At 34.6% G+C, this 24,020-nt stretch overlaps 1 long non-coding RNA gene across 1 annotated transcript in view; it reads right to left on the bottom strand.

The window, feature by feature from the left end:
* Positions 1 to 11,327: 11,327 nt before the first annotated feature.
* LOC111088845 overlaps positions 11,328 to 24,020 on the bottom strand; it is a 33,368-nt gene continuing 20,675 nt past the window's right edge. The window contains exon 3 of the long non-coding RNA XR_002613236.1: positions 11,328 to 11,560. This is a non-coding gene — a long non-coding RNA (uncharacterized LOC111088845). The remainder of the gene's footprint in view (positions 11,561 to 24,020) is intronic.

The following is a 24,020-nucleotide window of genomic DNA, read 5'->3' as shown; positions in this document are numbered from 1 at the left end:
GAAACATTACTGCCTTGGTTACTTTATCACAAAGAGTTTGTTCGGTAGAGAGAGAAACATTACTGCCTTAGTTACTTTATCACAAAGAGTTTGTTCGGTAGAGAGAGAGAGAGAAACATTACTGCCTTAACTACTTTGTCATAAAGAGTTTGTTCGTAGATAGAGTACGAACATTGTAGTAAAGAACAATTCATACACAAACAAAGTGCAGTGTATTAAAGAAAACTTCACAGACAGACAACGTATAATGTCTTAAAGACACAAAATAAAACAAAGGAGTCAATTTTCAAATAGAAATTAAAGCCTCATCGCGTCGTCACAGTCTCTTTTGCCAAGTCCAGTCATGCTCTATCTGACAACCATACATCTTGAAAATAGCCCTGCAGCGAAGTTTTCATTGCAAAAGGCTTCGTGATAAAGCTGCCTGTCGAAAGAACAACCTCTCCTTCCTGCTAATTTCTATAATCTACGTAGTGTAGGAGGAGGACGATTTCCCAGTGCCCGTTTCAACAGTTCGATCACTCAGAAATTCATAGAAATAGCATGAATATCCGTTTCGTGTTCCAGCTGCTTTAGGTAAGCAACGGTTGAACGGATTTGTCGTGGAAACAACATATGTCACTTTTCCATAAGAAGATCCTTATTTATTATGATGCGTATTGTTACCTTGCACGTGGAGGGCTTTTGCCATTGACCTATATGTTTGTGAATTTTCACTTGTTACAAGACCTCACTCTTTATTTACCACGGTTTGTTGCAGATCTCTTTCTGGATGGTCCTGGTGTCTAAAGATGATCCATTTTCCTTTGTTTTCCAACACCACTAAGTAGGAGGGATATCCCCGTTTTAAAAGTATTCAATCCTCGTTCGGAACACATCTTTATGATCTGAGTGTATGAATATTTTGCTTTTGAAAGGGTTGTTTTATAACCTTCCCAAAAGCGACTAATTTTCCGTAACATCACACTACCTAAGTAACACCAAGTAATGTCAACATGTAGCTCTTATACATTCCATCCCATGTCGGCTGTGGTTGTCACGTGACTTGCTGATTTGCATATTTAAAATAGTTTTAATATAACTTATTCAACTCTGTATTTGTTGACCAACTTGTCTGATCATTTTATGAGTAAAATATTTTGTGAAATTCATTAAACCACGTTTTTATCTATTCGGGTTGAACTCCGAGAACAGCTTCATCTACGTTATTTATTAAAATAATATTTGTTTATTTGTTTTCCTCATGCATACATCGGGCTGTAAGGCGAGGTCAGAGATTTCTATAACGTTCAGACAAAGATCCATGCCTTGAACGTTGAACCAGTGAACAGGTAACCAGTTGGCAACACTCGTCGTCTGAGGAGGTTACGTTTAACTGAATAGTGAGATTAACTGTCACTCTTATACAGCAACTAACACTGAAAGTGTCAGTTCTGGTTGTAACACCGTGTCTCGACTCCAAGACCATCAGATCTCCAGTTCAATATGCTAAAACCAGGCTATACTCGGGTCGTTATTGTATTTATTTGTCAGTGTAATAATACTTAAAATTTGTAAATTTCGTATAATATATTACGCTCTTACACATTTCGCTCAACAATTTTAACCCAACGTTATTCATGATGGTTCATTCTTTAATAAGTTCAGTTTAAGTTCGTTATTAATGGTTGGATCTTTATTGGTTTACTGGTAATAAAGTTATTCGAATCTAGCCTTGCGAGGCCTAGCTGTCTAGATTTGTTTTGATTTATATGAAATAACACTCGTAGCAGGAATTTGTTGAAACTTGGCATACCTTATGGAAAACATGTCATTAAACAGGTAGGATTTTGTGCCATCATCATGTTTTGAATTGGTAAGACTAAATATTTCACACACTGGTAACATTTTGATTAACTGCTTTCCACTTGGTAATATTTTGAGTAACTGGATTACACTGGTTATGTTTTGAGCAACTGGTTCTCACTTGGTAATGTTTTGGGTAACTGGTTCTATCTTTGGTAATGTTTTTGATTAACTAGTTCACACTGTGTTAAAGCTCTGATGAAACATTTTTAAACAACTGTTGTTTATTATCTTCCCTAGACTCAGAAAACTGTGATTTTATGTGATCAAACAGCTTCTGTTTTGACTTGTTATATTATCATATAAAATTCTGTGTTTTTAATGCACAAAACATGACGATAACATAAACAATCCTACGTGTTCCATGTACAGAACATGATGATAACATAAACAATCCTACCTATTCAATTTGATAAACATGTTAATAACACATAAAATACTATCTATTTAATGTTTGTACCAACATGAATACAGTAAAAGATTTACTCTATCTCATAACTGCACGTAAATATAAAAAAACAACAATAACAACTGAAAAACCAAAACGAGGAACCCATTTGTACCAACATGAATACAGTAAAAGATTTACTGTATAAAATATCTACATGTAAAAAGTAAAACAAAAGTAAGAGAATAGATGGTTCTGGGAAAGCATGCGAAGATGGAATATAAGATTGATTCACACTTTGGCAATGTTTTGGTTAACTGGTTCAAACCTTGTTAATATTTTGAATAACTGGTTCACACTTTCGTAAGGTTTTAATTAACTGTTTCAAATAAAACAAAAAACTCATAATTATAAGAAACCTCTTATCATCAAGAAATTAAAACTAAGACTAAAATGTCTCGATGTTTGATATTTTCTAAACTTAACTGCGGAATTTAAGATTTTTTTTTTCCATTTCGTCATCTTTAATCTTAATGACTTAGCACATGGCATCAAAACACGGGATCTATTTGTACCAATACGATAGCAGTAAAAGACTTACTCTATCTCATAACTGCACGTAAAGATAAAAAAAAAACAATAACAACTGAAAAAACAAAACAAGGAATCCAGTTTTTTCTTATCAGATTTGCTGAGGAAGTAATTTTGAAGAAGCTAAAATAAACACAATTTCATTTTTACTTTATATTAAAGCATTATTACCATATGGATGCCCTGTAGCGACATGAATATTTTACACTCTGTAGTAATGGGTTATAAGATAAACTTGGTCAATTTATTAGGTTAGTACTTGCATTTCTCCTGTATTAACAAGACTTATAATGTTTTCTTCTTCCATGAAAAATTCATCTTAGAACTGGTAAATCGCTTGTTCATTTGCACATAAATTTCATTTTTTTTTCTTAAATTTAAACAATTTTTTATTATCGACTACGAAATAAACCGTGTTTTTTTCGCGAGTTTTACATGGCTTAAAATATAATTTCTTTTTTTAAACCAAGGATTATGTTTTCGTAATTAAATGCATGGTTTATTTTTGATAATTAAATACATGGCTTCTTTGTTCGCTATTATATTTTAAGAATTTTTCAGATATCATAAAAGGGACGAGCGTGGCTTATGGTTAGCGTGCTTAGGCTGTGAATACGAAGATTCCATGTTTACGTCTCTTTGTCACAAAAGCTGCGCTCTGCACATTTGGGTAGTGGATACGCTATATAAAAGTTACGGTCATTTTCCAGTATTCGGGAAATGGCGGTAGACGCTGTCAAATAGCTATCTTTCTTCTATTTGTATCAGTTCAAAATTTGGGACGGCGATGGCGAAGATATCCCTTGTGTATCTATGGGCGAAAATTATCAACAATTCTATAATATGGATGTTCTTTATTAGGATATCATCAACCTTTTACTATTATTTTAAAAGCGTTTTCTAAATATTTCACCAGGCTTAATTTTACAAAGTTTTTCCTTCACTTCTTGTTGTTGTTTTTTCAAACTCATTTATCCAGTTTCCTTCTTATCAGTCCCCTGGAGGATCGGCGGTAAGTCTTGGGGCTTATAACGCTATAAAATGTGTTTCGATACTCGCGGTGGGCACAGCACAGATATCCCATTGTTAAGCCTTGTGCTTAAAAAGAAACAAACCTTCACCACTTTTTTCCCCATGTATTTCTCTACATTTCACTTTCTCAGTATTCTGTCGAACTTTCCCTACATGAATTTCACATCGCTTTCTTTTTTTTTTTACGTATATCTTACACTTTTTTTTTTCCGTTTGCTTTATGGACTACCATACTTTATCTTGTCTGACAGTTTTACATTTACGAAATACGTTATCGTGATTGAGGTTGAATTAGGTGTTATTGTCATAAGAAATACATCATATCCTCTTATTATTATTTTCAAATAGAGTTCTGGGTACCTAATTGTACTGACAACCAAACTAGAAATCATTATAACATGGACTAGGTGGAGCTGTTTTTGTTTTGTTTTTTTAGATTTCTGTTTAATTAAGCACTAACATACAAAATCAATTTTAATATTTTTGTCAAAGTTGTCAGTAAATACGTATCGATACTTCAGTTGACAAAATTTGTTAACCACATCATGCTTTTGCTATACAATAACACGCATGTTTTCTTGATTGGTTGTTTTCCTGTTAATTTGTTTGTCTTGCATTTCGCACAAAGCTACTCGAGGACTATCTGCGTTAGACGTCCCTAATTTAGCAGTGATAGAATAAAGGGAAGGCAGCTAGCTATTCGATACCACCAATCGCTAACTCTTGGGTTACTCTTTTACCAGCAAATAGTGACTGGTTACGAACCCATTTTCTGTTAGCGTTATTAATTTTCATTTTTGGCCTTACAAATAAGAACAATTTTAACAACAATTATTTTTTTTAATATTTCGGTGATTCGCTTTGTATTGATCATTTAATGACTCAACAAACTTGTATTAATTATTTTCAATATTGTAATGATACTTCGTAATTGTTAATTTTACGTACAATAATTTAATGATTCAACAAACTTCTGTTAATTATTTGTAAAGATTGTAATAATGCTTCTTAATTTTTGATTATATTTACAATAATTACTTAATTTGCAAAGCAGAAAAGATATGGATAACACATAAAACTGCCGTTTTTTAAAATGTATTGAAAAAGAACCAATACAACAAAAACACGTTTAAATACGCGAGCAAGGCCTTGTTTAATAATTTTTTAAATGTAATGATATTATATAGCGAGAAACATTATATTCTGAATATGAAACAGAAACACTTCTACGTCTTTTTAAAATGAAAACAACAATATGATTTTTTAACAAGAAAATTAATTTAAGTCATATCGACAAACCAGAAGAACTACCCTAAAATTGAAAAAAAAACACAATCTAAAAGACCTTTATCACATTTTAGCAACTTATTTGAATGCTACATTGTGATTTATAAGTGAACAGGGTGCCAATTGCAATAGTGCAAGTGAACAGGGTGCCAATTTAAATAGTTCAAGTGAACAGGGTGCCAATTGCAATATTGCAAGTGAACAGGGTGCCAATTTAGATAGTGTAAGTGAACAGGGTGCCAATTTAAATAGTGCAAGTGAACAGGGTGCCAATTTAGATAGTGTAAGTGAACAGGGTGCCAATTTAAATAGTTCAAGTGAACAGGGTGCCAATGTAGATAGTGAAGTATGTGTTAGTTATTGTTATTGTTTTTTACCGAAATAGAAAAAAAACTTATAATTCTCTGTTTTTGTGCTGATTTTCCCAAACTAAACAACATGTTAATTTCTTGAATTATCAGCTAATGTTTCTCAGTTTTGACGTATAAAAAACTAGTGAAGGTTAACGTATTTTTATTTTCCGTTAATAGTTTAGACTTGATAAATATAGAGTTGTTTAATAAACTCCTGATAATTAATTTTCAAGAGAAAAATACTGTTGTAACCAGATTTTCTAGATGATCACGGCATCTAATTGTTAATTTCCTGATTGACTGATTGATTAATTATTATAATTATACAACACAAAATTTGTGTTTCTTGTTACCATTTTAATATTTAGTTGGTATTGTTAAATTAATCAAAACTCATTTAGACTTCCTCTGTTTATATTAGAACATTAAGTTATCGTGAGGATGTGAATAATAAAGAATATTTTAGCAAAATTCTTCAATCTATTATAAATTTATAATAATACTCAATTTTTGTCTGTCCTAAAAATGTGCGCGCACTTTACTATTTAAATGCGCATTTCAACGGATATATAAACAAAACGCGGACGTAAATATACTTCAGTAGACATTTTGTATAACAACATATTGAAAGCTTATTAAAGTTTTAAAAAAGATTTAACGTTAGGTCGTAGAATAACATTATAAGTTAACTTATTCATAACTTTAAGAATGGTAAAGTTTTGCTCTAACTAAATTAAAGCAAAACTACCCAAGATACAGTGTTAATTTATCTCTTTATCCTGATAGCCAAGTGGTTAAAGTGCCTGTAGTGCGGATCATAGGTTGGAAAGTCCGAATGTTGGTAATTCCACAAAAAGATATAACAGCCAACGACAGCCGGAGAATTCACTGGTCAAAACGTTGTTAAAATAATAATACAGTAGTTATTGTTTAACCAATTAATTATGCCTCAGTTTTTAATAATCATTTTTTCCACTCATAAATACCCTGAAACTAGTTCTTTTTAAACATTTAATTACGCCCCAGTTTTTAATAAAAACCGTGTTTCCACGCATAAATATACTCTAATTATTTCTTGTTTCAACGCTATACTACGACTCAGTTCTTAATAAATAGTGTTTCAACTCATAAATATCTAGTTCTTGTTCCAACGCTAAATTTGGAATGTATTCTTAATAAACCGTTTTTACATGCATAGATATCCTGCGGCTAGTTCTTCTTTAAACGCTAAAGTTTGCCTCAGTTCTTAATAAACTTTATTTCACACATGAATATCCTCCAACAAGTTCTCCTTTAAACACTGAATTATGCCTTAGTTGTTAATAAAGCGTGTTTCCACGCACAAATATTCTGCTACAAGTTCTTCTTTAAACATTAAATTCCGCCTTAGTTCTTAATAAACCGTGTTTTCACACATAAATATCCTCCAAATAATTCTTGTTTTGAACACTTAATTAGCCTCAGTTCGTAATTAAACTTTTGCACGCATAAATATCCTATAATTAGTTCTCGTTTAAACGATATATTATGCCTCAGTTCTTAACAATCCATGTTTCAACGCATATCCTGTAACTAATACTTGTTTAAACGATAAATTACCCCTCAGTTCTTAATATTCCTTGTTTTAACGCATATCCTGTAACTAGTTCTTGTTTAAACAATAAATTACGCTTCAGTTCCTAACCAACCGTTAACCCCTACTGTCACAGCGGCATGTCTGTGGACTTACAACGCTACAAACCGCGCTTCGATACTCGTGGTGGGTATAGTGCAGATAGCCCATTGTGTAGCTTTGGCTTAACTTGAAAACAGACAAATCGTCTTTTTCCACAGAGATTGTCTGACTAGTTCTTGTTTAAACACTAAATTTTGCCTTAGTTTTTAATAAACCTTTCTTTCACACATGAATACACTCATATATATCCTGCAACTAGTTATTGTTTAAACACAATATTACGCCTCAGTTTTTAATTAGCTATGTTTCCACGTACACATATCCTGTAACTTTAAACACTAAAATACGACTTACTTCTTTTTAAACCTTTTTCTCAGACTTAAATATTCTGCAATTGGTTCTTCTTTAAACAATAAATTACACCTCACTTCATAATAAACCGGGTTTTCACACACAAATATTCATAACCTCTTTTTGTACCCCTTAGTAAACCTTTTTTTCACACATGAAGATCCTGCAATCGCTTCTTTTGAGCAATAAATTATGTTTCAGTTCTTAATAAACCGTATTTCCACGAATGAATATCCTATAATTAGTTCTTGTTTAAACGATAAATTACGTCTCACTTCATAATAAACTGTCTTTCCAAGTATAAATATCCAGTAGTTAATTCTTGTTTAAACACTAAGTTACGCCTCAGTTCTTAATAAACCATGTTTCCACGCATACAAATCCTACAACTAGTTCTTGTTTGATAAATTTCGCCTCAGTTCTTGACAAACCGTCTTTTTCTACAAATATATCCTGACTAGTTCTTGTTTAAACACTAAATTTCTAAATTTCTGTCCTGTAAATAGTTCTTGTTTAAATGATAAATTTCGCCTCAGTTCTTAACAAACCATGTTTCCTTGTATGAATATCCGGTAGCAAGTTCTTGTTTAAACAAGTTACGCCTCAGTTCTTAATAAACCGTGTTTTCATGCATATCTATCCTGCAACCAGATCTTCTTCAAACGCTAAATTACGCCTTTTTTCACGAATAAGTATCCTGCAAATATTTTTTCTCTAAACAATAACTTACTCCTCAGTTATTGATAAATCATGTTTTCACGCAGAAATATCCTGTATCTTGTTCTTGTTTAACCACTAAATTGCGCCTTATTTCATAATAAACAGTATTTGCACGCATACATATCCTGTAACTAGTGCTTGTTTGAACACTAAATTAGCCTCAGTTTTCAATAAGCCTTTCTTTCACACATGTATATCCGGCAAATAATTCTTGTTTAAACTCTTAATTACGCCTAAGTTCTTAATAAATCTTTTTTCCAAGCATAATTATTCTGCAACTAGTTCTTTTTTTAAACATTAAATTACGCCTTGTTCTTAATAAATCGTGTTTCATGCATAACTATCCTATATCTTGTTTTTTGTTCCAACGCTAAATTTGGCCTCTATTCTTAATAAACCTTATTTACATGTATAGATATCCTGAAACTAGTTCTTTGAACGCTAAATTTCGCCTCAGTTCATAATAAACCTTATTTCACATGGATATCCTGCAACAAGTTTTTCTTTAAACACTAAATTACGGTTTAGTTGTTAATAAACCGTGTTTCCATGCACAAATATCCTGTAAATAGTTATTTGTTAAACGATAAATTACACCCCACTTCATAATAAACCGTGTTTTCACACATAAATATTTATAACCTGTTCTTGTTTAAATGCTAAATTACGCCTCAGTTTTTAACAAACTGTGTTTTGTGCACATAGATATACTTCAACTACTTCTTTAAAAACTAAATTTCGCCTTATTTATTAATAAACCGTGTTTCCACGCGTAAATATCTTGTAACTAGATACTGTTTAAAAGCTAAGTTACGCCTCAGTTCTTAATAAACCTCTTTCACGCATACATATCCTACAACTAGTTCTTTGTTAACTACAAAATTACATCTTAGTTGTTAATAAACCGTGTTTCCAAGCATACATACGTATCCTGTAACCAGTTCTTGTTTAAACGCTAAATTAGTCTTAGTTCTTAATAAACCGTGTTGCTATGTATAAATATCCAGTAGAAAACGATTTTATAAGAACTGAGGCTAATTTAGTGTTTAAACAATAACTAGTTACAGGATATGTATGCGTGGAAACACGAGGTATTAAGAAATAAGGCGAAATTTAATGTTTAAACAATAAATAGTAGCAGGGGATTTTTGCATGAAGAAAAGGTTTAATAAGAACAGAGGCGTAATTTAGCGTTATACAAACACTAATTACAGGATATTTATGCGTGAAAACGTGGTTTATTATATAATAACTGAGACGTAATTTATTGTTTATAGAAAAATACTTGCAAAATATTTATTCGTGAAAAAAGGCGTAATTTAGCCTTTAAGCAAGAACTAGTTGCAGGATGGGTATGAGTGAAAACAAAGTTTATCAAGAACTGAGGCATAACTAATAGTATTTAAACAATAAATTGCTACTGGATATTTATACATAGCAACACGGTTTATTAAGAACTAAGACTAATTTAGCGTTTAAACAAGAACTGGTTACAGGATACGTATGTATGCTTGGAAACACGGTTTATTAAAAACTAAGATGTAATTTTGTAGTTAACAAAGAACTAGTTGTAGGATATGTATGCGTGAAAGAGGTTTATTAAGAACTGAGGCCTAACTTAGCTTTTAAACAATAAATTGCATGCATAAATATCCTATAACTTGTTCTTGTTCAAGCGCTAAACGACGCCTCTGGAGATTAGTAATTTATATCTAATTCGTGACTGGTAGAGACCTTCGATACTGTATATATTTTTTAATTCCAGGTATATTAGCTTATTAATTGCATTTTTTTACAGGTAGTTACTTTATTTCACAACGTAGTATATACATGAGTTGAACATATAGAATACAGATGGTCTGTGCAATTTATTTTTTGTATATGTGGTAAAACCAGATATGTGACGGATTTTCGGTTACAAGGTCACTTTCCTGCTTTATTTAAGTCACATTTCTCTCTTTGTGTGTGTTTGTGATTTTGATTTTTCTACTTCTTTCGGATGCTGCTTCTAGCAACAGCATGACCATCATTTCAAAGTTTATCTTGTATGGGTTCTAACTGAATTAAGTTGTTTTTGTGTGACTGTTGATCTTGTGTGATTATTGATGTATGTTCTGGGCATTTATTTCCACAAACTTTTAAGCTAACGTACGTGTCTTCAAAGACTTATACGTCGTCATAACTGATTAGAATAACACATAACACTGGTGCATACTACAGAACAAAATTAGAAACACTTTGGGCTGACAAACGGTCTGCAATTTGAAATATTTAATCATAAGCAAAATTCATCCAAGTAACAGTCATAAATATAATATTAATTAAATGACACTGACATAAACGCTAGGGCATGTCTAATGGACTAGAATAAAAACACACCAGGAGAAACTGAAGGATAAATTTAGATTACCAATAATCAATGCAGATCCATATTTTCTCCACTTCACAGTACAGTACAGAAGCATCATATTTTCGTTTGGCTATAATTTACATCTGGGGCTTCATTTAGAGTTTACTGTCCAAAAGAATCCTTGCGAGTACCCTGCAGTGTAACACATCTCTTACTAAGTGACTCAACGAAACGTGTCTTATGTACTTCTCCGCAATCTTTGTCCACGAGGAATATTTATACAATATTAAACCTCTACAATTAATCAATTTTGTTGAATTTACATGACTGAATAAAAGGAAGGTGATACCAATAGCACGAGAAAGTGCGTCGTGTCTCAACTGATATCGTTTTAAACGTCAAGAACATGATTTAAGTATGCAATATAGCAGATCGCTAATCGCAAAATCTCGATCTTAGATAGTTTTTTATCGGGTGGTAGGGTTGGCAATAGCTTCCTCAGTTCTGCAAACGCCACATTAAAAGCTTCCACGCGAATTCTTTCTCGTGTTGCATGAGCTAAACGATATTTCTGAGTTGCTCGACGTCTTCGTCTGCGTTCTTCGCGACTGAGGTGTGACATCCCGTCTCTTGACGACCTTCGTCCGCTGCATGTACTGTTTACAGCTGAGTCATAGCCAGGAGAATAAGTTGTTGAGTAGGAAGGTGGTGAAGCGGTTTCAGGGGGAGAAGAGGAGGACAGTTGGTCAGGATGGTTCAAAAACCCGTGGTGGGGACAGATCACAAAACTATCCTTGTCGTTGCTCTCGTTGTATTCTCGTTCCCGAACCATGTCCACTCTTTCCAGCATGGAAGGAAACATCCAATAGGAAAACTCACAGCAAATTACCAGACATGAAGTTTTCGACGGTAAATAAACTTCTCAAAACACTAAGATTCGGCGGATCGTCTGAGAGTCCTGGAAATTCCTGAAATTAAATACACACATATATACAATTAGAAATTAAATATTTCAATTATACTACGAACATGCTAAATGATTTAGGGAGACTACATGGTTTCATATTTATGAATTAAATGTGCGTGGATGAGAATGGTTTTCGTGAATAACATCTCTTCGGATGGATATGATGGGGAGAAGATATGAGGGCTTCAAACTCAAGACAACGTATAGATGGATTGGTGCTCAAGATCCACTTGTGATGGATATATCTGATTCCATAAAATTTCACGTATGTAGATGAGTCTGATACTCTTAAACCACGCTTAATCTTGACTGGCAAATATATGGAAAGCGTACTTAATAATGTCTTACAACATTTTCAAAACATGGGTGTCTTTTTCTTGCGAATTGGCTGTTAAATTTTGCATATCTTTAAATCAAGGTCACCACCAGAAATGCGTAGATATGCATCCTGTATGACCTACAACCACAGTGGAAACTCAATGATGAGCCAACAAGAATGAAGCTGTGTGTGTATCAGGTAGATCAGTAATCCCTGCAGGTCAACAAGAATTAACCTGTGGGTCAGTAATCCCTGCAGGTCAACAAGAATTAACCTGTGCATCAGCTGGGTCAGTAATCCCTGCAGAGCCAAAACTCAGTGCCTAAGTTATGCAACGGTCAGAAGGACTTCAATCAACAACTAATTGGAGAGAATGGTGACGAACTTGAACCTATTTACAATTTTAACTAGTTTTATTTTTAAGTAGTTCGTTTGTATTTACGTTCTTTATATATATATATATGTGTGTGTGTGTATATATAAAAGGTAGACTGTATCACAACCGAAATAAAATGACTTATATTTTTATCTTGGTAGTTATTACTGTTGACCCATCTCAGTAGGTATTACTGTTGACACGTTTGAATAGTTATTACTGTTGACCCATCTCAGTAGGCATTACTGTTGACACGTTTGAATAGTTATTACTGTTGACCCATCTCAGGTGACATGTTTGAATAATTATTAATATTGCCCCTCTTCAATAGTTATTACTGTTGACACGTTTGAATAATTATTAACATTGACCCGCTTGAATAATCATTACTGTTGACCCATCTCAGTAGGTACTACAGTTGACACGTTTGAATAATTATTAATGTTGACCCACTTGAATAGTTATTACTATTGACCCACTTGAATAGTTATTACTGTTGGCCCATCTCAGAAGGTGTTACTACTGACACGTTTGAATAGTTATTAATGTTGACACGTCTAGATAGTTATTACTGCAAACACCCCCAGTGGTTCAGCGCTAAGCTTCGGGTTTATAATGCTGAAATTCGGCGTTGACTTTCCGCGGAGGGTACAGCGAAAATAACTCATTTCGTAGTTTTACGCTAAAAAAAAAAAAGAAAAAAAAAGAAGAGAGAGAGAAAAAATTACTGTTGATACGGTAAAGTATTTCACGTTTTTAGTATGAGTGAACACCAAAATGTTTTATCATAGATGCATTCAAGGCATTCATTTAAAGTGGACGCTCACTACATATCAAATTCACGCGCGTACAATAGAGACTCGAAGTGAAACTCATTTCAGATGTACGTGTGTGTGTGTGTATTTCAATAAGACACCTATCGTAACTTACCTCTCGGTCCCGCTTTTGTTTCGTTTTATGTCCAATTGCTTTCAACGTGATTGTCAAATTTTGTGATGTTACGCTCACATCGCATCGGGATTAATTGTCTCCGGCGATCAATTTTGTTATTCCAACTTAGAACGTTATCCAAGATTTATCCTTTAGTTTGTCCTCAATTCTAAACAATTTGGAATGGGGGGATATGAATGAGGACGCTATTTAAACAAACTGCTTAGTAACTCTTAAAGAGAAATCGATACTTAAACCCGACACAAGACAACTGTAACACGCGTATTCTAAAAAAGGCAAAGAACTGAGCTTTTAGTGACAGGCCCGGATGAGTCAGTGTGGTGTACACCGATAGCCGAGAAATGAAACATGCATGAGAAAGAAGCGAGTATTCTGTTACTTTTACGAATTAGCCCGCTCCCTTGAGCGAAGCAATCTAGCCACTTTTTCCCCTCACCAGAAAATTGGTTGGGATGGTAGGCCTAATTAGATTTCGCGCCTTCGCCTGAGCTTTACTAAACGCTCGTGATCTTGTATGAGTATATAACGCGCACGTGTGACGCGGTGCCCCGGCAAGTCGGACATGCAACAACCATCAATCGTTCCTGTGAAAGCTAGAGCGCACGTGCGCAAGATCTACTCGCAAAATGATATGGAAGTTTCGTACAGGTTTTTGACAAGTGTGCCATTAAGATCGACTTAACTTTAGTTTGTAATTGTCACGTAACATTTGTATATCCACGTTAAGAACCCAGGTGCATCACTGCGTGCACGTATATGTCACGTGCGGTGAAAGGTGTCCACGCTCACATGCTCATAAATTGTTAATTAGTTACAGTAAACGAGAATTGATACCCCCTGTAATTATCGCTCTTCTACCATATTGAGATTTACCTACCATTACAAGAATGGCATTGCATCTAAAACATTGATATTATTAGGGATACGATTAGCTCGTGCTTAGCAAATGTGTTATTTTCGCATGTCGGATCCTCCGATCTATTAACAACTGGAATGATTAAAATGTTTTACATCAAATTAGCTTTGTTTTACCCCGACTCTTACGTTTTACTCTCTTATGTTATTCACTCCTCAAGTCAACATCAAAGATACTTACTGAAGTTACCTTTTCTTTTTTTTTTTTTGTATCACGTGTATATCCAGAGAGAAAGTTTGGTTTGTTTTGAATTTCGCGCAAACATACACGAGGGCTATCTGCGCCAATCGTCCCTAATTTAGCAGTGAAAGACTAGAGGGAAGGCGGCTAGTCGACACCACCAACTTTTGGGCTACTTTTTTTACCAACGAATACAGAAATTTACTATCATATCATAACAATCCAACGGCTGAAAGGGCGAGAATATTCGGTGTGACGAGGATTCAAGCCCGCGATCCTCACGTTGCTAGTCGAGCACTCTAACAATCAGGCTATGATAGGTCTCAGAGAGAAAGTAGTGGAAACTTCGAAGATTTTTGTAGTGCGCAGTAGTTTTAAGTGAAAAAAAAAAACGATAAGTGAAAAGAAAGTCCAGAAATGGGACTTGAAACGAGAACCTGTGGCTAACGGGACAAGGCTCCACAAAATTGAACTATGCAAGAATACAAGCCGCCCCTAGCGTATGAAACCTCATACTATTTTGCTTAAACACCCAGATCATCATGTTAGTGTTACATGAAATAGTAGTCTCATCTTACAGAACATAATGTTAATGTTACATGAAATAGTAGTTTCATCTTACAGAACATCATGTTAGTGTTACATGAAATAGTAGTCTCATCTTACAGAACATCATGTTAATGTTACATGAAATAGTAGTCTCAGCTTACAGAACATTATGTTAATGTTACATGAAATAGTAGTCTCATCTTACAGAACATCATGTTAATGTTACATGAAATAGTAGTCTCAGCTTACAGAACATCATGTTAATGTTACATGAAATAGTAGTCTCATCTTACAGAACATCATGTTAATGTTACATGAAATAGTAGTCTCAGCTTACAGAACATCATGTTAATGTTACATGAAATAGTAGTCTCAGCTTACAGAACATCATGTTAATGTTACATGAAATAGTAGTCTCAGCTTACAGAACATCATGTTAATGTTACACGTGAATTATCTTGTTCCAGTTAAGCACAGGTGCCGTCACTGTTGGGGACATGGGAAATTCGTCCACCCCCAAGTATAGGAAAAGAAAACGTTAGTTTAAGATATTATATGAATTAACTAAACTCAGTGGAGTATGTCCTCAGGATCAACATCCAACTGAATAATGTCAGACTGAACAGCAAGGTCTGTACGCTGTCCACTGTAAACTCAGTGGAGTATGTCCTCAGGATCAACATCCAACTAGATAATGTCAGACTGAACAGCAAGGTCTGTACGCTGTCCACTGAATCTAGAAGCGACGACCGTTCACTTTGAAATGAAAGCTTTTGTCGTGTCGTGTCGTTGACAATTAACGCTGATTGTCAGACATAAGTAGTATGTCAAGTTTACATTTTCTGACAAGTCGCTACGTATGTATCATTTTTAAATATATGCCTAACAATGTTAGATATGTACATTACGTTTGTTTCACGTAATGCCCTTCAATAAATGATTTTTTTATTGTTATATTTCATAAGCTGACGAAGCACGATCGTAATTAATCATATTTGTCATAAGAAATGATGTTAGGCTTATTAGGTTTTTTTGACACTAAATTCTTAATCTCGCTCCTTAAGGATTTTTAAGAATTAGAAGAGTTTATACAGTAATGGTACTTCGACCACACCATACTTGTTACATCCAACCATTACAGTATTCGTTGTATCCCAGCGGCCGAAAGAGCTCTGGACTGAGCGAAACGCGTCGTCAGCAATGAATATGACAAATTGTATGGTTGAAATGTTATTATTATATACTCTCGAATATCTCTAGAGGACTATATTAAGAATTTAGTGTCAAGAGATATAATAAGCCTAACATAATATCTTACGGCCAATATATGATTATTTACTGTTTATTGTTACAGATTGGTCGGGGTATTACCGTGACTAAGTAGAAATATAACAGTTTGTAGTTCACAAAAGTTAAAGATGTAACAGTTTAAACTTCACAATAAAAATTAAAGATATAACAGTTTTAAACTTCACAATAAAAATTAAAGATATAACAGTTTAAACTTCACAATGAAAATTAAAGATATAACAGTTTAAACTTCACAATGAAAATTAAAGATGTAACAGTTTAAACTTCACAATAAAAATTATAGATATAACAAGAAGAAAGGTCCACCTTTCGAAAGCGCTGGGTTATAGGTTTTTTTATTCATTTCTATCAAGACTTCTTGAACCTACGTGTTTTTCTAACATCATAGATATACCAACTTGTAATTCATAGTAAAAATCAAATTGGCAACGGTTTGTTTTTAATTATGCACAAAGCTACACAAGGGCTATCTGTGCTCTGCCCACCACGGGTATCGAAACCCGGTTTCTAGCGTTGTAAGTCCGCAGACATACCGCTGTGCCACTGGGGGGCAATTGGCAACGGAATCCGAAGAGAAGGATGAATGCAAGAAGTCAGTAAAACTTTAACTATCTGTTTACTTTAGGCTGTTTAATACAAAAATTTGGGTTGGGTGTGAGCAAGTGGTTAGGACATCGAAGGGTATGGGAGGCTCGTGACGTGACGTCACTGAATACGCTTCTCACTTTCAAATGTGAGACACTGACGAAGCCCTTATGGCGGCGGGTGCTGTTGTCTGGCTGTCTTCTCTCTTGTTAGTAGTTCAAAATTAGAAAAGTCATAGCTAAATTCATAAGGGACTCCGAACTGGTCATTTAGTGAGTGCTTGAATGGCCGGTTGGGTCGAAAATCCTAATAGCAATGCATGATTTAATAAATGTCAATAGGTAAAGGTTACACAAACGGTAGCTGTAAACGAAACTTAAACCGGGCTCTCGAATGGCCATAAAAATTAAAATTGATGATAATCTCTAGAACAAACACTATTATTCTTGTCCGTTTGAGTAATACTATTGGTCAAAATGCTCCACGTCTCGTGGCTGTGGCTTTGATTAAATTCCTCTCTTAAACTCAAACTTATTTTAATTTTCTGAGAATCTTACTATCACGTTCTTGTTATCGAAGCCCAGGCTCTTCGTAACCTGATAACAAACATAATTTATACGAGATTTGGAAGTTATTAATTGGTCCCTATTCTATTGTTATGGCGAAATCGTTTACTCTGTTTCCTTGCGATGATGGTTTTTGTTTTTTTTTATCTAGAAACACTTGGTGAGAGATGTTACTTTGTGATGACGGGTTTTGACTGTGTGAAAGATGTTACTTTGTGATGACGGGTTTTGACTGTGTGAAAGATGTTACTTTCTGATGACCCATCACAAAGTAACATCTTTCACACAGTCAAAACCCAGTCTAGGTCAAAACCCGTCATCACAAAGTAACATCTTTCACACAGTCAAAACCCGTCATCACAAAGTAACATCTTTCACACAGTCAAAACCCGTCATCACAAAGTAACATCTTTCACACAGTCAAAACCCGCCATCACAAAGTAACATCTTTCACACAGTCAAAACCCATCATCAGAAAGTAAAATCTTTCACACAGTCAAAACCAATTTTTGACGAGTATTTAGTATCATTAATACTACTACTCCATTCCTCTGGATTATTCGGTACACAAACTAAGACGGTGTAATATTTTTCTCTCGTCACCAAAAATTTACACTTCGCTAAGAATGCCCAGTCATCATTCCATTCCCCCATTTGTCCCTCAATAGTGTTCCCGATTTGTCCTTGGTGCAGAAAAAAAAATAATATTAAATGCAAGAGATACTTTACACTTACACACACAAACCCCTAATCATTTCTAAAAGAAAACACAGAAAAATTTCGAATCCAAAGTTAAAAATGGTTTATTTGTAGTTAACCACAACAAAGCTATACAATGGGTTATGTTCAAAACCCGGTGTATAGCGTTGTAAGTCCGCAGACATACCGCTGTGCTACTGGGTGGGGGATATATTTCTTTTCTATTTCTTATCTTTCCACGACTTGGTTATACGTTCAGATGTCAGACCGAACTGGACAATTATTACAAGGCAACCTCCACAGTAGCTTGCGTTTTTTGTTACCTGAAAGGTTTATTCTAATAAGTAAATCGGGCAGTAGGCAAGCAATAATTGATATGCTATTGTATCCTCTTTAGCCTGAACTATTTGTTTGTTTTAGTGCAAAACCACATATTGGACTAGCTGCATTCAGTCCATCGCGGGGAATCGAACCTTGGATTTTAGCGTTGTAAGTTCGTAAACTTACCGCTGACCGACCGGGAAACTAGCTGGAATTAATATAAAAATATTACCTCTAAAATTTACGCTCATAATCTCCTACTAACCTTTACCCTTGAACTTCCTATTTTTGCAAGTTTTGTTTCCTAAGGAAGGTTATGAAAAATTGGTTGTTTAATATAAGAACACGTTGCGGTACAATAACGTTCCGGGTGTGAAGTTCAAACAGGAGTTGCATTACGCTGTCTGATGTCTCTTGTTTTTGTGCCTTAATGAACAGCACACGTTTTTTACTTTTTCATTTACTTAGGTACGGCTGGAAAACAAGACTTTATGCCTTTCCTGAACATGGTTTTACATTTTCGTTTAAAGTTTTTTTGCTCATTCCACATTTCTTATCTAACACTGTCAATCTTTTTTAGTGAAATAGTTAAAGCATTATAATGGGAAAAAAATCCATAATCCTCTATAATAATTCCTTTAAATTTGAAAATTATACCGATATTTGAACAAAAGATATAAAACCATCAACAAGTAATCACTATCTAGAGCTGTGTTTCCCAAAGTGTGTCCCCCCCCCCCCGTTTATCAGAAGTATTTATGTAATCTGGGTTACAGCACCTAAAGTCTTAGAGAAATGGTGTCTAAAATAGATAATTGAAAAAATGTAAGTTAAAACTTGTAATAGCATTTGATGATGCTAGAGAACATTCCTCGTTTTGAATGTTTAATTTAACCCGAGAATGGTTATAATAGTTTATCCTGAGAATGGTTATAATAGCTCCTGATGAGGCTACGTTCGTGTAAACCTCTAAAGTATAATTGAATCCATCACATTGTCCTCTCCAATCCTGAGGATCCAGGACTATAGAGTCCTCAGCGTTCTTTATTCTATGCCACGAGCACCTACTTTCTCATAGCTAACAGGTGCTAAATACTGCGGTAGGACGTCAAGACCCGTTCCACACCCTATGGGTATTAGTGTAACAGGTCAGGTGGATAACTAGTACTAAATACTACGGTAGGACGTCCAGACCCGTTCCACACCCTATGGGTATTAGTGTAACAGGTCAGGTGGATAATTAGTACTAAATACTACGGTAGGACGTCAAGACCCGTTCCACACCCTATGGGTATTAGTGTAACAGGTCAGGTGGATAATTAGTACTAAATACTACGTTAGGATGTCCAGACCCCTTATGTACTCGATGGGTATTAGCGTCACTGGTCAGGTGTGTCCCAGGAGGCAATTGTTGGGGTAGTTTAAGATGACCAATACCTGAGACTCCTACAACAAAACCACCACATCTGAAATTCCCCCAAAGTGTAATAAAAAAGCATTAATTGAAAAACTGTTGATAAAAGAAGCACTCATTAAAATATCCACAAACACGTTGAAAAACGAGTCAATGGAATCAGAATATCGTGGCAACATAGGTTGTTTTTGAAATAATAGGAATACGAAAATTAATTGAGGTCAATTACCGTGCATATGAAAATAGCAATAACACAAATCCACTGTTGTAAAAAACAAGAGAACTTTAAAGAAAGAAATATTATTAGAATGATAAAACACTGACTCTAAGTGTTTCTATACTCCAACAACGAAACATGAATTGAGGACAACTACCGTGCATATGAAAATAACAATAACACAAATCTACTGTTGTAAAAAACAAGAGAACTTTAAAGAAAGAAATATTATTAGAATGATAAAACACTGACTCTAAGTGTTTCTGTACTCCAACAACGAAACATGAATTGAGGACAACTACCGTGCATATGAAAATAACAATAACACAAATCTACTGTTGTAAAAAACAAGAGAACTTTAAAGAAAGAAATATTATTAGAATGCACTCTGTACAACGCGAGGACTCGAACGCCAGATTCTAGAATTATAAGTTCGTAAACTTACCACTGATCCAATAGAATACGTTATAACAGTGGCATTCAATCCCTTAGCGTGGATTGTGAGTTGTCTGATGCTGCTAACTGGCTGACCTCCCTCTGGTGGGTCAGTAGTTCAACATTAGGGAATATAGCCTTAGTAGTTTTCCCATAAATACAAAATACAAATACAATTATTTTATGATTTGGAGGTAAAGTTACATACTAATTCGTTTATACTTACAAATTATCAGTGCGCCTCCGGCAAGATTCCCAATACACTCTTAGGCCTAACGTCTTTCAAGTCACATACATACGTACATACATACACACGTAACCCGAGACAGAAACAATTCAGTATAATCGATTCAAAAAATTAATATCCTGGATACAAGGGAATCTGCGAGTGGGCGATACATCTTTCTTAAAGGGCTCGTCATATTATAATGAACATTGGTCTCGAGAGTATGTAAGTTCATTTCAATCGACAATTTTCACATCAACCGTATCAATAGTTTCACATAACCTGATCAAGGTTTAGATTGTTTTTCGACTCAGTTTATCATTTCGATTTGAATATACAATGAAACAAATGTGAATTTACATTTAAACTTGGCTGATTATTTAAAAAGTCCCGTATTTCTGACTTACATCAAGGCCTCAGATCTCTGGTAAGGCCTAGTAGAGTGTAAAATGTATTTGGTAGGTTATAGGAAAGAGGGTATTGTAACGACTCACTTTTAAAGCTTGTATTCTTAAATACACTAAAATGTTTAATCGTTCTGTTTGTAGAGCTCAATGTTTGTTCTGGAGGCTATATTACGTCACACAGCGCGTGCTTTACGTATGTACCTATCTCTCAAGATGTTACAAGAACGTGACAGCGAGATGTTCCCGTTACCTCTGTACTCTGTTTTGTGTTGGACCAACATCAAGGTTTGAAACAGAAAACCTTCATTGACTGTTGTTATACGTACTTTATTGTTTGCATTCTCGTGTATTAGTTAATAAATCACCATTAGCCAGTGTCTCACGGTGCGTCATATGGGTATGCAAAGTAGAAAGACGAAGAGCACGCAATTGTTGGTGACGCCAGGGAATGGTTTACTAGAGACGAAAGTTGCCCATTTAAAGTTTAATATGATAGTGTCATGAGTTTGGTTAAATGAATAACTGTTGCGACTTCAGAATTCGTTGATCAACGTGTTAAGGTTTAATGATCATGTGTTATAACATCAGGATTCGTTGTTCAGCTTCTATGGTTTAACAAATAGCTGTTACGACTTCAGATTTCGTTGTTCAACGTATTGGGATTCTAGGAACATCTGTTGCGACTTCAGATTTCATTGTTCAACGTGTTAGAGTTTAACGAACATCTTTTGCGACTTCAGGTTTCTTTGTTCAACGTGTCAGAGATTAATAAACATCTGTAGCGACTTTGGATTTCATTGTTCAACGTGTTAGAGTTTAATGAACATCTTTTGCGACTTCAGATTTCTTTGTTCAATGTGTTAGAGATTAATAAACATCTGTAGCGACTTTGGGTTTCATTGTTCAATGTGTTAGAGATTAATAAACATCTGTAGCGACTTTGGGTTTCATTGTTCAATGTGATAGAGTTTTATGAACATCTGTTGCGATATCAGGTTTCGTTGTTCAATGTGTTAGAGATTAATAAACATTTGTTCTATCTTCCAGTTTCGTCGTTTCCCAGCGCTAATCGCCTTGTCTCAAGTCCATATTTCATTAATTCAAGAAGTTACCTGCATGTTTCAAACACACAACGAACGCCATAGTTTTGAGAAAAATAAACTTTGTTTCGAAGTAAAGAAGAAGAATTACAAGTTCAGTAGATCTCCCTTGGAATAAACAACAGGTCTGAAACAAACTATCGCCGAGCGACGTAACATACGTTCCCTATACTTTGTTAAGCCTGAAACAATAAAATCCCTCCACCAGTACGAATGTGCGTAACGTACGTTCCCTATACTTTGTTAAGCCTGAAACAATAAAATCCCTCCACCAGTACGAATGTGCGTAATATACGTTCCTTATACTTTGTTAAGCCTGAAACAATAAAATCCCTCCACCAGTACGAATGTGTATGTATAGGAAAAACTAAAATTTATCTTTGTCGTTTATGAGTTGCATGTTCACCATAATCTTCGTAATCGCCTTAGTATAATATGACATGTTAAAACTGTCTGTTGTCATTCTGTAAGTTGAATTTTAGGTGTTAAGCCACTTCAATTCTGGATAGCGTGTTTAAGCTTGATAAGAATTGGGATTAGCGCTTTCGTGTTCATGATTGTATGCTTACTGTAAGCATCATAAAAATTGAGATTAGCGCCATTATGTTGAGTTTGAGGACTTAAGAGTGGTCACTGTTTCTCTAGAATGTTTGTTTACTGTAAACGTCATAAAAAAATCAAAATTAGCGCTTTCAGAATGATTTTCAACTAAACTGGTCACTATCGCTATAAGGTGTGTTTTATTGCACGTATTATGAAGTGTGAAAATAGCACTTTCATGCTGAGCTTGAGGTAAACCGAATACTGTGACTGTGAGGTGAGTTTCTATCGGACATATCATGATGTTGAAATTAGCGTTATTATACTGAGCTTGAGGTAGTTCTTTATGTAACAGTTGTATGTTCCTGTAGTTCTTTATGTAACAGTTGTATGTTCCTGTAGTTCTTTATGTAACAGTTGCATGTTCCTGTAGTTCTTTATGTAACAGTTGCATGTTCCTGTAGTTATGTATGTAACAGTTGCATGTTCCTGTAGTTCTTTATGTAACAGTTGCACGTTCCTGTAGTTCTTTATGTAACAGTTGCATGTTCCTGTAGTTCTTTATGTAACAGTTGTATGTTCCTGTAGTTCTTTATGTAACAGTTGCATGTTCCTGTAGTTATTTATGTAACAGTTGTATGTTCCTGTAGTTCTTTATGTTGCATGTTCCTGTAGTTCTTTATGTTGCATGTTCCTGATGAAGTGCTGCACAGTCTGCGACTAAAGTTCGTCCAAAAGAAGCTGAAAGTTATATCCACTAAGACATTACTGGTATTTCACGGAAATGTAAAACATCTTTGGATCGAACTTTATTAAGATACAATCTCGCCATCTACCTAGACATGAATGACTTAATATTTGACTATTGACCGGGATCAACCACGTCCTTTACCCGTTTTAATGTTCTCGAAACATAAAGCTGCTTTCGACTTGCAATGGCTTAAATAAAAATGGATAAATATTACACTTTACCAACTTAATCACACTGAACTAGATCAAGTTGGTAAACTGTAGCAATGACATACTTCTACATTATGCACGAAATCTATTCAACGTTTTGTGATTATTTGAAATTAATTTATCCAAAATCTCTCCGAAATGAAAATCACGACTCAGTTTTAGGATGAATATATCTGATGACTTTTTTTAAAATTACTTCTTGTAAGTTTGTACGAAAATGTGTTGGAAGGAGCAATCATAACATTGAAACACTATTTACTAATATTCAGTTTATCTCTGCCGTATTATTTTAGGGTTAAGTACAGCCATAAGCGATACTTATCCCATATTTCCAGTGTTAGAAAAGCTAGTGTGGCTTCGGCCACGATGATTTCTGTATACAGATTAAA

This window comes from Limulus polyphemus, unplaced genomic scaffold, assembly GCF_000517525.1.
Source record: "Limulus polyphemus unplaced genomic scaffold, Limulus_polyphemus-2.1.2 Scaffold4568, whole genome shotgun sequence".
Lineage (NCBI taxonomy): Eukaryota > Metazoa > Arthropoda > Merostomata > Xiphosura > Limulidae > Limulus > Limulus polyphemus.
Note: the sequence above shows the minus strand (reverse complement) of the source record. Positions and strands in the feature narration are given on the sequence as shown.